Source organism: Stegostoma tigrinum, chromosome 2 (genome assembly GCF_030684315.1).
Source record: "Stegostoma tigrinum isolate sSteTig4 chromosome 2, sSteTig4.hap1, whole genome shotgun sequence".
NCBI lineage: Eukaryota > Metazoa > Chordata > Chondrichthyes > Orectolobiformes > Stegostomatidae > Stegostoma > Stegostoma tigrinum.
The window spans coordinates 65,464,107-65,476,526 of record NC_081355.1 but is presented as its reverse complement, the minus strand read 5'-3'; positions in this window follow the sequence as shown (position 1 = coordinate 65,476,526).

Here is a 12,420-nt window from a genome sequence, read left to right as displayed (position 1 = left end):
AATTTCCATCATTCAGTTCAACTGATATTACAAGTCTTCTTGACATACACTATTTTATCATGTTCTCCAAGAAATTTTCCAAAGGCAATGAATAATTTCCACATTTTTGAAACTTAAAAGCTGCCACATTATCAATTGCTGAAACATAAGTCGCCTTTTGTTTAGGCATAGCAGAAAAAAAAGTACACAGTCCCTAATCCTGAATGCAAGCTACTACACCAGGTAACAGGCAGCCTCAAGTAGACCATTCCAATAGCCTCCTCTTCACTAACTCAATACAAATAAGTCGAACAGACGAAATTCAGTTTGAGATAATAAAAGGGGCCATCCGTTAAATTAACAGCCAGTGCCATTGCCTCTTATCTTGGAGAAAAGTTAGAACCATGCATTGACAAGGTGCAAAAACTACTTAACAAGCCTATTACGTCCATCCTCTTTCAATGTAACGTAGAGAGTGCTCAAACATTTTTAATTCATTTTACAATGTGTGAACATTTTAGAAAACCCTTGCTTCATGCTGGAACATACCTTTTTTAATGAATTTATTTCAATCTGACAAAATCATTTAGCTTTCATATCTTCGCAACTTTTCCTCAGAAAATGGTGTCAAATAGTCATGTGGAAAAGTTTGTACTCTGTGTTTTTGTACTCTGAGGAAAAACACCAGGCGCTCTAATGATGGTCCCATCTGTAATTAGCCATAGAACACTCAGGACTGAAGACGTCTCTTCACTGTTTAAAATAAAGCTGGAAGAGCACCATCCCGCATTAAGCATGCCATAGACTCCTCCCCACTCGTACAGCCTTTTATTGCTATGTTGGAAGAATTAGTGGATCGAATACCACCTTCTTTGGCACAACATGGCAGATGGCCACAGCCTCAAGGCTATGTTACACATGGAGGTAGTCTATGCCAAGATAGCAGAAGGTGCTCAAATTTTTGATTCAAGAATACTTCCAAAAAGGACACAAAAGTCTTCACTGTCAACCACAGTCATGAGAAGCTCTAGCTGCTAACTGATGCAAATGGCAACATCAACTCGGGGCAGGGGTTTACCACCTTGATGGCTTCTGGCTTCAGAAGTTCCAAAGCAGGTGCATACCTGAAAGCAAGGCTCAATAGAGATCATCCTGTACCAGTGGAAGTAGCATTTTAAAGTGTGGCACTTGACACAGTATGCCTTTCCAGGATCAGCTTGTTTAGCTATCAAAAGAATTGCAGTAGATAATCTCCACTGACGTCATCAAAGCTGTGAGACTACAATCCAGTTATTTCTCACAGATGGCAGCAAGTTAACCAGGCTACATTATGATTGAGATAACAACGTGTGGAGCTGGATGAACACAGCAGGCCAAGCAGCATCTCAGGAGCACAAAAGCTGACGTTCCAGGCCGAAACCCTTCATCATTTTTCTGATGAAGGGTCAAGGCCCGAAACATCAGCTTTTGTGCTCCTAAGATGCTGCTTGGCCTGCTGTGTTCATCCAGCTCCACACTTTGTTATGTCGGATTCTCCAGCATCTGTAGTTCCCATTACCTCTGATATATTACGATTGCTTCAGAGATAGCAAGAACTGCAGATGCTGGAGAATCCGACATAACAAAGTGTGGAGCTGGATGAACACAGCAGGCCAAGCAGCATCTTAGGGCATTCTCAACCACTGAGGCAGGGGGCGGGGGCAGCGGGTGAGTTGTGGTCCTTGAAAAATGAGGACATCTGTGTGGAGTGCCTCATCCTGGGAGCAGACGCAGCGGAGGCAAAGGAATTGGGCATAGGGAATAGCATTTTTGCAGGAAGGTGGGTGGGAGGAGGTGTATTCTAGGTAGCTGTAGGAGTCGGTAGGCTTGAAATGGATATCGGTCAGAGATAGAGGCAGAGAGGTCCAGGAAGGAGAGAGAGGTATTGGAGGTGGTCCAGGTGAACTTGAGGTTGGAGTGGAAGATGTTGGTGAAGTGGATGAAATGTTCAAGTTCCTCGTGGGTGAACGAGGCAGCGCCAATACAGTCATCAATGTAACGGGGGAAGAGGAGGGGTTTAGGGCAAGCTTCAGAAGCTTCACAAGCTTCAAAATCTCCCCTCAACCTACCACATCCCAAAACCAGCCCAGCTCGTCCCCGCCTCCCTCGTCTGTCCTTCCTCTCACCCCAAGCCCTACCCCTATCTCCAACCTACCATCCTCATCCCACCCCCTTGACTTGCCCGTCCTCCCTGGACTGACCTATCTCCTCCCTACCTCCCAACCTACACTCACCTCTACTGGCTCCATCCCTGCCTCTTTGACCTGTCTGTCTCCTCTCCACTTCTCTTCTCCTCTATCCATCTTCTGTCCACCTCTCCATCTCTCCCTATTTATTTCAGAAACCCCCCCCCCCCCCCGCCTTCCGCTCCCCCATTTCTGAAGAAGGGTCTAAGCCCAAAACATCAGCCTTCCTGATCCTCTGATGCTGCTTGGCCTGTGTTCATCCAGCTCTATACCTTGTTGTCCTACATTGTGATTGCTCCTTTTTTTAACCTTTATTCTTACATAGAATGTGGGCATCACTATCAGGCCCACCATTTGTTACCTATCCCTAAATGGCCTTGAAATGAGCAGCTTTTTAGGGCACTTCAGAGGGTAGTTGAGAGACAATCACATTGCTGTAGATAAGGGTCACATAGAGTCATAGAGATGTACAGAATGGAAACAGACCCTTCAATCCATCTTGTCCAAGCCAACTCGATATCCTAAAGTAATCAAGTCCCGTTTGCCAGCATTTGGTCCAGGTCCATCGAAGCCCTTCCAATTCATATACTCATCCTGATGCCTTTTAAAATGTTCTAATTATACCAGCCAACACCATTTCCTCTGGCAGCTCACTCCACACATGCACCACCCTCTGCATGAACAAATTGGCCCTTAGGTCCCTTTTAAATCTTTCCCCTCTCTGTGCCCGTTAGTTTTGGATTCTCCTACCCTGGGGAAAAGATGTTGGCTGTTCACACTATCCATGCCCCTCACAATTTAACAAAAGTCTATGAAAGGTCACATGCCAGCCTTTACACTCCAGGGAAAACAGCCCCAGCCTATTCAGCCTCTTCCTACAGCTTAAATCCTCCAGTCCTGACAACATCCTTGTGAATCTTTTCTGAACCTTTTCAAGTTTCACAACTCATTCCTATAGCTGGGAGACCAAAATTGAATGCAGTATTCAAAAAGTGGCCTAACCAATGTCCTGTGCACCCACAGTAATGACCTCCCAATTCCAACAGTCAATGCACTGACCAGTGAAAGCAACCATACCAAAATTTTTCTTCACTATCATGTCTACCTGCAACTCCACTTTCAAGGAGTGCACTCCAAGGTCTCTTTGTTCTGCAACACTTCCCAGGACCTTACAAGTAAGTGTATACGTCCTACCCTGAATTGCCCTACCAAAATGCAGCAGCTCACGTTTATCTAAATTAAACTCCATCTACCACTCCTCGGCCCATTGGCCCACCTGATTAAGTTCTATTGTACTCTAAGGCAACCTTCTTCGTCGTCCACTACATCACTAATTTTGGTGTCACCTGCAAACTTACTAAACATATCTCCCATATTCACATCCAAATCATTTACATAAATGACAAAAATTAGTGGATCCAGCACCGATCCTTGTGACAAACCATTGGTCACAAGCCTCCAGTCTGAAAAGCACCCATCCACCACCACCTTCTGTCTCCTACCTTCAAGCCAGTTCTGTATCCAGATAGCCAGTTCTCTCTGTATTCTATGTGATCTAACCCCGTTAACGAGTATACCATACAAAACTTTGTCAAACACCTTAGTGAAGTCCATATAAACCACATCCACTGCTCTGCCTTCATCAGTCCACTTCGTCAGATCCTCAAAAAACTCAATCAAGTTAGTGAGACATGATTTCCCATGCAAAAAGCCATGCTGACTATCCCTAATCAGTCCTTGTCTTTCCAATTACACGTGCTTGGACAGGAGGTGACGGCCTCGTGGTTTTATCCTTAGACTGCGAATCCAAAGATCCAGATAATGTCTGGAGACCCAGGGTCGAATCCTGCTACAGTGGATGGTGGAATTTAAATTCAAGAAATATTTGGAATTAAGAGTCTAATGATGACTATGCATCCATTGTCAATTGTTGGAAAACCCATCTTGTTCACTAATGTCCTTTAGGGAAGGAAACTGCCATCCTTACCTGGTGTGGCCCTGACCCACAGCAATGTGGTCGACTCTTAACTGCCCTCTGAACAATTCGGGATGGGCAATAAATTGCTGCCTAGCCCGTGACACCCTCATCCTCTAAATGAATTTTTAAAAAGTAAATCCTATCCACAAAACTGTGTAAAAATTGAAGATTTTACTCCCTAAAGGATATTAGTTAACCAGACTGTTTTTTGATGAGAACCAATAATTGTTATCACAGTTAACAAAGTGTGGAGCTGGATGAACAGAGCAGGCCAAGCAGCATCTCAGGAGCACAAAAGCTGACGTTTCGGGCCTTGACCCTTCATCAGAGACCCTCTGCTTGGCCTGCTGTGTTCATCTAGCTCCACACTTTGTTATCTTGGATTCTCCAGCATCTGCAATTCCCATTATCTCTGATACAATTGTTATCACGGTCATTACTGGCTATGGGATGAAACCTATACTTTTTGACTAAGTGCCAGGTGCCTCAAGCTTTTGGGATTTTTTTTGTTAGTAGGAATCGCAAAGTCTCTTGCTATAACTTACCAAGCCTGCCTCATTAAGGCCCTATCCACCCTTTTAAGAATTCTAGCACATCTCACCACTTGCCTTTCCTGGAAGAACTTGCCACTGTTGAGATAACACAAAATGAAATAGCATCCCTGGAACTGGAAATATCTTGCAGTGTACCTGAACTGGTTGGTCCAAAGCTTGTTGTGTAACAGTCTACAGTTGCTGCGAAAAATCCTTGGTCAGAACCGCAGACATGGCAGACAAGAGACATTTTGCATCCCGATTTGTGGGCAGGGGTCTGGAGATCAGTGTTATAGAGGTGGGACAGAATCTTCCCCCAGGATCAACCGAGGAAGTTATGACATCAGACCATTCCAGCCTAGTCTGAGGTTGCCAAGCGGTCAGCGTAGCCTCTGCCATCTGGAGGAATGCATGGCAGTACAGGAAAAAGATCAATGACTCCATCAGCATAAGTGCCACTGTGTTCTCTCTGATACCCCATACTCACTACATCTCTGCTCCTATACTCACCCCTCACCCAGGCTCATGCTCCATCACTTTCATTGTAGCCTGTAACATTTTCCCTCACTTGCTGACATCAACCCAACACCCGACAGCACCAACCCCGCATAACGTCTGCGCTGCCCATTCATTCACTTGGGACACCTCAGCAACAGTAACAGCTGTGCCAGTCATTTTCATCACTCTTCATACCTGCCTCTATTTCAAACATGTAGGAAAACAGTGCACAATAGAATAGCAAGACACAAGACAGATGGTGTACTGCCAAATATTCAGCTTGTCGTTCCTTATTTGTAAAAGATCTTAATTCTGGCTGCCCGTTGTGACTGACAGACTATGTCTGTGTATGTGGACTAGTATCAGAGGCTGCTCCTGACTAACAGGCAAAATCCTCTGAGCAAATACTATTTCTCTTGACTTGACTGAGGACGGATGACAACTATGACAAGGTCCACACCTCTGTGCCTGCACTAAACAGCAAGGCAAGAGAGCAAGATAACAAAGTGTGGAGCTGGATGAACACAGCAGGCCAAGCAGCATCTTAGAATTCTCCAGCATCTGCAGTTCCCATTATCTCTGAGGCAAGAGAGCAATATTGTTAACCTGGAATCTCTGGTTGTGGGAGTAAAGTGCAAAAAGGCAAGACAAGGCAATGTATGGCATGGAGACTATGAATATTCAGGTTAGCTCAGAATGAGTATGCACTTCGGCAGCAAGCAGGTCAGAAATGCAGCCTGGTCCCATCAGTAAGCTAGGTGAGTGTCCCTGAGACCACTGTAATGCAGTTACAAGGAAACTGCGATAGTTGCCAGTGTAGCCTGAAATGTAGCCGTGAAGTACAGAAGTGTTCAGTAAGTGAGTTGGTGATGTGCCTTGAGGGCTCTTACAGGTGAGCATAAATCAGATGTCAATGTCTTTGGATATGGGTTATGTGTGAGAGTGCCCATGGAGTGTGCCCTCAGATGTTGGTCCCCAGTGTTCAACATAGAGGTTCTTTGAAGCAAGCACTGAGATGAAGTCATCAGGTACCCACTCAGACATCCATGTTGAAGATTTTCAGCATCTAATTTGATCGGTATATTTGGTATGATAGAAAGCTGCATATTAATAAGATGAGATGTGCTGTTAGTAAGAAGGTAGTTAAGAGCAATATAACCCCTTAATAGACAACTCACCGCTGCCTAGCAAGAAATGCATGTGGATGTCCAGCAGATCAATAAAAGTTGCAGCAAACTGCTCCCAAGGTCAAAATAGACTTTGCCAGACTTTCTGCATGATTCTGCCAAAAGTCTTGTCATGGTCCATGTTGTTCAGGCTTCTGTAAGATTGCATCATAACTTTCAATTTGAGATTTATTATTTCCTGCTTCTGTGGTGAGATTTTAATCCAACCTAAGGGCGTTAACCTATCCCCAATGTCGCTGTTTCACCACAGTAATCATCTTGCCACTTCACAGCCAAAAAGTCTGAAGAAGGGCTTGTATATGAAGCTTTTGATTTTGAGGACAGCCACTACCCACTAAGGCATAAGACCTCCCTAATGACGGTAATACTCAGTATTCTCTCATTAGTATAACTAATGGCCAATGAGTACCTCTTGCTGTTTTATCTCCCCTCAAGTGAAGATCATGAGGAAAGAAGCTATCGACAGAAGAAGCAGTTCAGTCCACTTTTGGACATGGACAATTAATATCCGAAGTTCTTACAGCTGCTTAATGTAGCTCCAGCAGATGGTTCCTTCAGTTGTACTTATTTCCATCGTAAGGATCAGTACCATAATGTTAAAGATAGAACTGAGTAGATAATTGACAATCTCATCACAAATCCATTGGTTAATAAAATGTGAGGCTGGATGAACACAGCAGGCCCAGCAGCATCTCAGGAGCACAAAAGCTGACGTTTCGGGCCTAGACCCTTCATCAGAGAGGGGGATGGGGTGGGGGTTCTGGAATAAATAGGGAGAGAGGGGGAGGCAGACCGAAGATGGAGAGAAAAGAAGATAGGTGGAGAGGAGAGTATAGGTGGGGAGGTAGGGAGGGGATAGGTCAATCCAGGGAAGACGGACAGGTCAAGGAGGTGGGATGAGGTTAGTAGGTAGAAGATGGAGGTGCAGCTTGAGGTGGGAGGAAGGGATGGGTGAGAGGAAGAACAGGTTAGGGAGGCAGAGACAGGCTGGACTGGTTTTGGGATGCGGTGGGGGAAGGGGAGGTTTTTTTATTTCACCGAGAAGCACCAGCTTGTAAATGATGTTGTGCAATTATCAATACATAAAGTCATAGAATCATGGAATATTACAGCACAGAAGTCATTTTGCACATAATGTCCATCATCACTTTGATGCCATTCTTGCCATTCTTTATTCTATCTCAATAGTCTGTAACTGTTTTTCTTTTGAGAATTTATCAAAATAATTTTCTGAAAGTGATTATAGAATCCGTTTCCACCACCCTTTTGAGGAGTCTATTGTACATCACAACAATTCCATGCATAATCAAGTTCCTTCTAGTTCTTTTCTAAGATCATCCTAAATCAATATATCTGGTTACCAAACGTTCTGCCACTGAAACAAATTGTCCTGATTTACACAACTTAAATGCTCCATGGACAAGTTTTCAAATAACCTTTCCTGTTCTGAAGAGAACAACTCCAGTTTCTCCGGACTTCTCACATAACAGAAGTTTCTCATACCTGTTACCACTCTGGTAAATACCTCATGTATCCCTTCTGAAGCCTTAACATCCTCGTTAAAGTGCAGTGCCTACAACTGCCTAGAAGTGTCTGCAGCACCTCAGATCTAACCAGTGTTCTATAAAGAATCAGGATAATTTTCATTTTCATTCTCTATGCCTTTATTAATAAAATCAAGAATCCCATATTTTGTTTGAAAGCAGATCTTTCAAATTTTCCTGCAACCTGCCAATACTGGTAGGCCACACATCATTCGGAACTGAACAATTAAGAGTCCATTGAGCTGGTTAAAAGCTCAGCTGACCCAATCGTTATAATGCTCACAGCATTTCCCCAATTCAGTCATCCCCAAATCTGATCTTGAATTTTACAAAATTGTGATCACTACTGCAAAGATTTCTGCTTCTCCTAGTTCATTACCCATTGCAAGATCCAATACTGACCTATTACGAGTGAACTTCTTATGTTCTGAGTGAGAAAGTAAAACATTCTAAAACTTCAATTCCCTCTTTTCCACAAGCTGCTTCTGTCAATGTATTTAGGGGTAGCTGAAATCTATTATTGTATACCTGTTAATCACAACAGTTTTGTTGACTGAGCTCTTTCTCCAATTCCCTTCCACTATTTAGTGGTCTCGTACACACCTCCATTATGATAATGAATCCCTCTTAACAGTTATCCCCATCAATATAAATTCTTTATCTGTCTTTCTGCTATTTACATCCTTTCTTCTACAACCATTATGCCATCTGTAACTGGTACAGTTACACCAGACCTCTTCTCGTTCCTAAATATGCTAAGAATATTTATATTTTCCATGTAGCTGTGTTTTAGACATTGTTGCTACATCAAAGAACAAAGAAACCTACAGCACAGGAACAGGCCCTTCGGCCCTCCAAGCCTGCGCCGATCAGAATCTCCTCTGCAAATTACTGTTGTCAGTTTGATCACATTGCTTGGAATACTACATGAATAATATGACCATACACCAGCATTTTAAATGTTTCATTTACGATTTTCCTCTCTTTGGTTTGAGTACTCATTTACTTTTCATGCCCTGTGACTTTAACTAAACTCTGGCATTTTGGTTATATTCATTCCTTTCTTTACTCACATTACCTGATTTTTGAAAATTAGTTTTCGCTCATTTCTATCAGCTTCACCAACGTATTAAAGGCTGATTTATGGCCCTTGTTAAGCTTACAACTTGGACCTTTGTCCCAACCCAGTTCAGATGCAACTTGTCGTAATGGTACAGCTCCTGCCAGGATCAGTACTAGTCAATGGCCCATTAAATTGGACCACTCCTTCCCTCAGCACTCTTCTAGCCATGAGCTGAGCTTCTTACTTTATTTGTTTGCACATGGCTTAGTTAAGTTATTATCCACAAGGTTCTGTATTCCAATTTATGTCCTCAGTCCTGATATTCCCCTAGTAAGATGTCTTCCATAACCTTTTCTAGTCTGTTGGTTCTGACGTAAAATGCAACAACTGAACCATCCCACTTCTGTTCCAGATTCTTTGCCAACTGTTTTGCCTTGACATCAAGTAAGCAACATAATCTTGGGGATTTGCAATGCTGACAGCAAAGGATACAATTTATTCACCTAATTTAGAATCCCACCATCCCACTACCCCATCACCAAGCTACCTAGTATTCTTGAATGAGAGCGAAATGATACTTCATAGAGTTAGTATTTAGTACTGTAAATCAGAGTATAAGTACAGCTTTTATTTCTCAACATGAACTCACATGGACAATGGTATCCCTTGCCAAAACCTCAACAGTATTCTAGGGTTTCAACACTCTCCCAATTATATTAGATAGCACGTATGTAAATGCTTTGTAGTCCTTATGCCAATTGGTAAAGGAACTTAAAGAGTTAAACTGAGCTGAGTAAAATCTACCCATAGATTAGTAAAGTATAATTATGGCCATTACTAAACAGGCATATGGTTCAATATTGGATTCAGTGAGATGTAACAAAATATTCCATAAGTTAAATTATTCTAATTAGCAAGTTTCTTGGTGGTAACACATATACTAAGCCGTGATGAATATATTGAATGGTAAATCAATAATATTGAGCAATAAGTATATATTAAGCAGTAGATATATCTAACAAACAGTAATGGACTGTAACTATGCATAATCTATTTTGTGCAAACTACTGAGTCAACCTGTTAACTTGAACTACATTAGATGTGTCTAACAACAAGGCTCACTGCTTCTGCCCATCAGGGAGCTTGTGCTACAATGGCTGGTCTGGGGAACTTGAGTTTCCTGGCATCAGGCACGATCTCAGTCCAAGGTGTAGTCCAACAGGTGCTGCAGAATCCCTGATATTATTATATTCTGATTGCTTTTAGTACTTTCTTAGACATTCCATTGTGCGGAAAACCATCCTACGGGTGCTGTGTCACAAGGTCCCCTGACAGCCAAAACAACTGTCCTGCACTAAACCAGCAATTTTCCACTTGTCTTCAATTGCTCATTGTTATGTCCAATTAACCCTTAACAATCTGGTTTGAAGATATCATGTTTAATACTGCCACTACAGAAAAATAGCAACTTATGTGGGAAGTTGTACCACAGAGGCTATCATACAACCAACATTCCACAAGGCCCTTCCAAAACATTCAAGAATTGTCGCTGCTCCATAAGGTGAACCTATAATTATTTTTTGATTCCCAACTACAATATCAGGCTTTTATTCAGCAAACTATAAATTTACTTCTACAATTGAATGGGAAAGGGACCTATACCACACATTTCAAAGACTAAGTTACATTGCAACAGCACCCAAACATTATTTCTCACATTAATACCAATAAAGTATTACAATGTTAAAGGTGGATAGTTACATGTCAATTGCAGAGAAAATAAACTGACTCATGTTATTGAATGACTGACATATAGATGTTTGTTGCAACAAAATAATCAAACTAAAAATAAAACCCAAAAGAACTGCAGATACTGTAAATCAGTATCTGGAATATTCTATAAGTTAAATTATTCTAGTTAACAAATTTCTTGGTGGTAACACATATACTAAGCCGTGATGAATATACTGAATGGTAAATCAATAATATTGAGCAGTAATTATATATTAAGCAGTAGATATATCTAACAAACAGTAATAGAATAATTATAGAATATGTGCTGAAAAAGCTCAGCACACCTGGCAGTATTTGTGAAGAGAAATCAGAGTTAACATTTTGGGTCCAGTGACCTTTCCTCGTACTTCTATATATGTTTGATGCCAAAGTTTGTGTGGGAATAATCTTAAGAATTTTGGGAGATTTGACTACATTAAAAGGTGACATATCAGTAACTACATCAATGGAGCTAAGGTGAAGATGGGTGAGAGAGTCAAATTCCTAGAAGTGACAATCGCCAACAATCTGTCCTGAACCTCCCATGTTGATGCAAGTGTCAAGAAAACACAACAATGTCTCTTCTTCCTCATGAGGCTAAGGAAATGTAGCATATCCTAAAGGACCCTCAACAACTTTTACAAATGCACCATTGAAAGCATTCTATCTGGATGCATCACATCTTCCCATCTGAGTAATAACCAGGCCTGAGTCTGCTTAGCTTCTGAGATCCAACAAGATCAAGCACTTTCAGACTAGTGTGGCTATAGGCTTAGTACAGCGACTGCTGTGTCCAGGATTGTAACAGACACCAGAAAATTGTGAACATAGCCCGGAACAACACGCAAGCCAACCTTCCATCCATTGACATCAACTACACTTCCTGATGCTGCAGAAAGGCAACCAGCATCAAAGAACCCTCCCATACTAGTTATAATCTCTTCCAACGACTTCCATCAGGCAGAAGACACAAAAGCTTAAACACATATTCATGAAAGCTTTTTCCCTGCTGTTATCAAACTTCTGAACGTACCTCCAAAATTTCAAATCTAACGTCGATCTTGCTTGTTGTGCATCTTCTTTGCAGTGGTAACTTTGTATCCCTCGGTCTGTTCAATCACTCTATGTATGATCTTTGAATGTTATGATCTGCCTGTACTGAACGTAAAACAAAACGTTTCACTGTACCTCGGCTAATGTAACAATAACATATCAAATAAAGTCAAATCAAACAAATAGAGACTGGAGAAACTCAGCAGGTCTGGCAGTATCTGTAGAAAAAGAAAGACATTTCAATACGGGTCTCAAAAGTTAACTTTTTTTTCTCTCGGCAGATGCTATCAGACTGCTAAGTTTCTCTAGTATTCTCAGTGTTTGTTTCCTTTTCCAGCATCCGCAGAATTTTGTGTTTATTCGATATATAAGTACATGTTGTTAATGCTGTTGAAATAGAAAAATCCGTGAAAAGTTAAAATGCATAAGTATTTGATAAACATTAAAATAAAGAACTGCGGATGCAGGAGATGTGAAACAAAAACAAAAGTGGTTCTGACGAAGGGTCACAGGATCCCAAGCATTAATTTGTTTTTCTTTTGATAAATATTTGACGAATATTAACTCAAAGAATGCGACTGTTGACT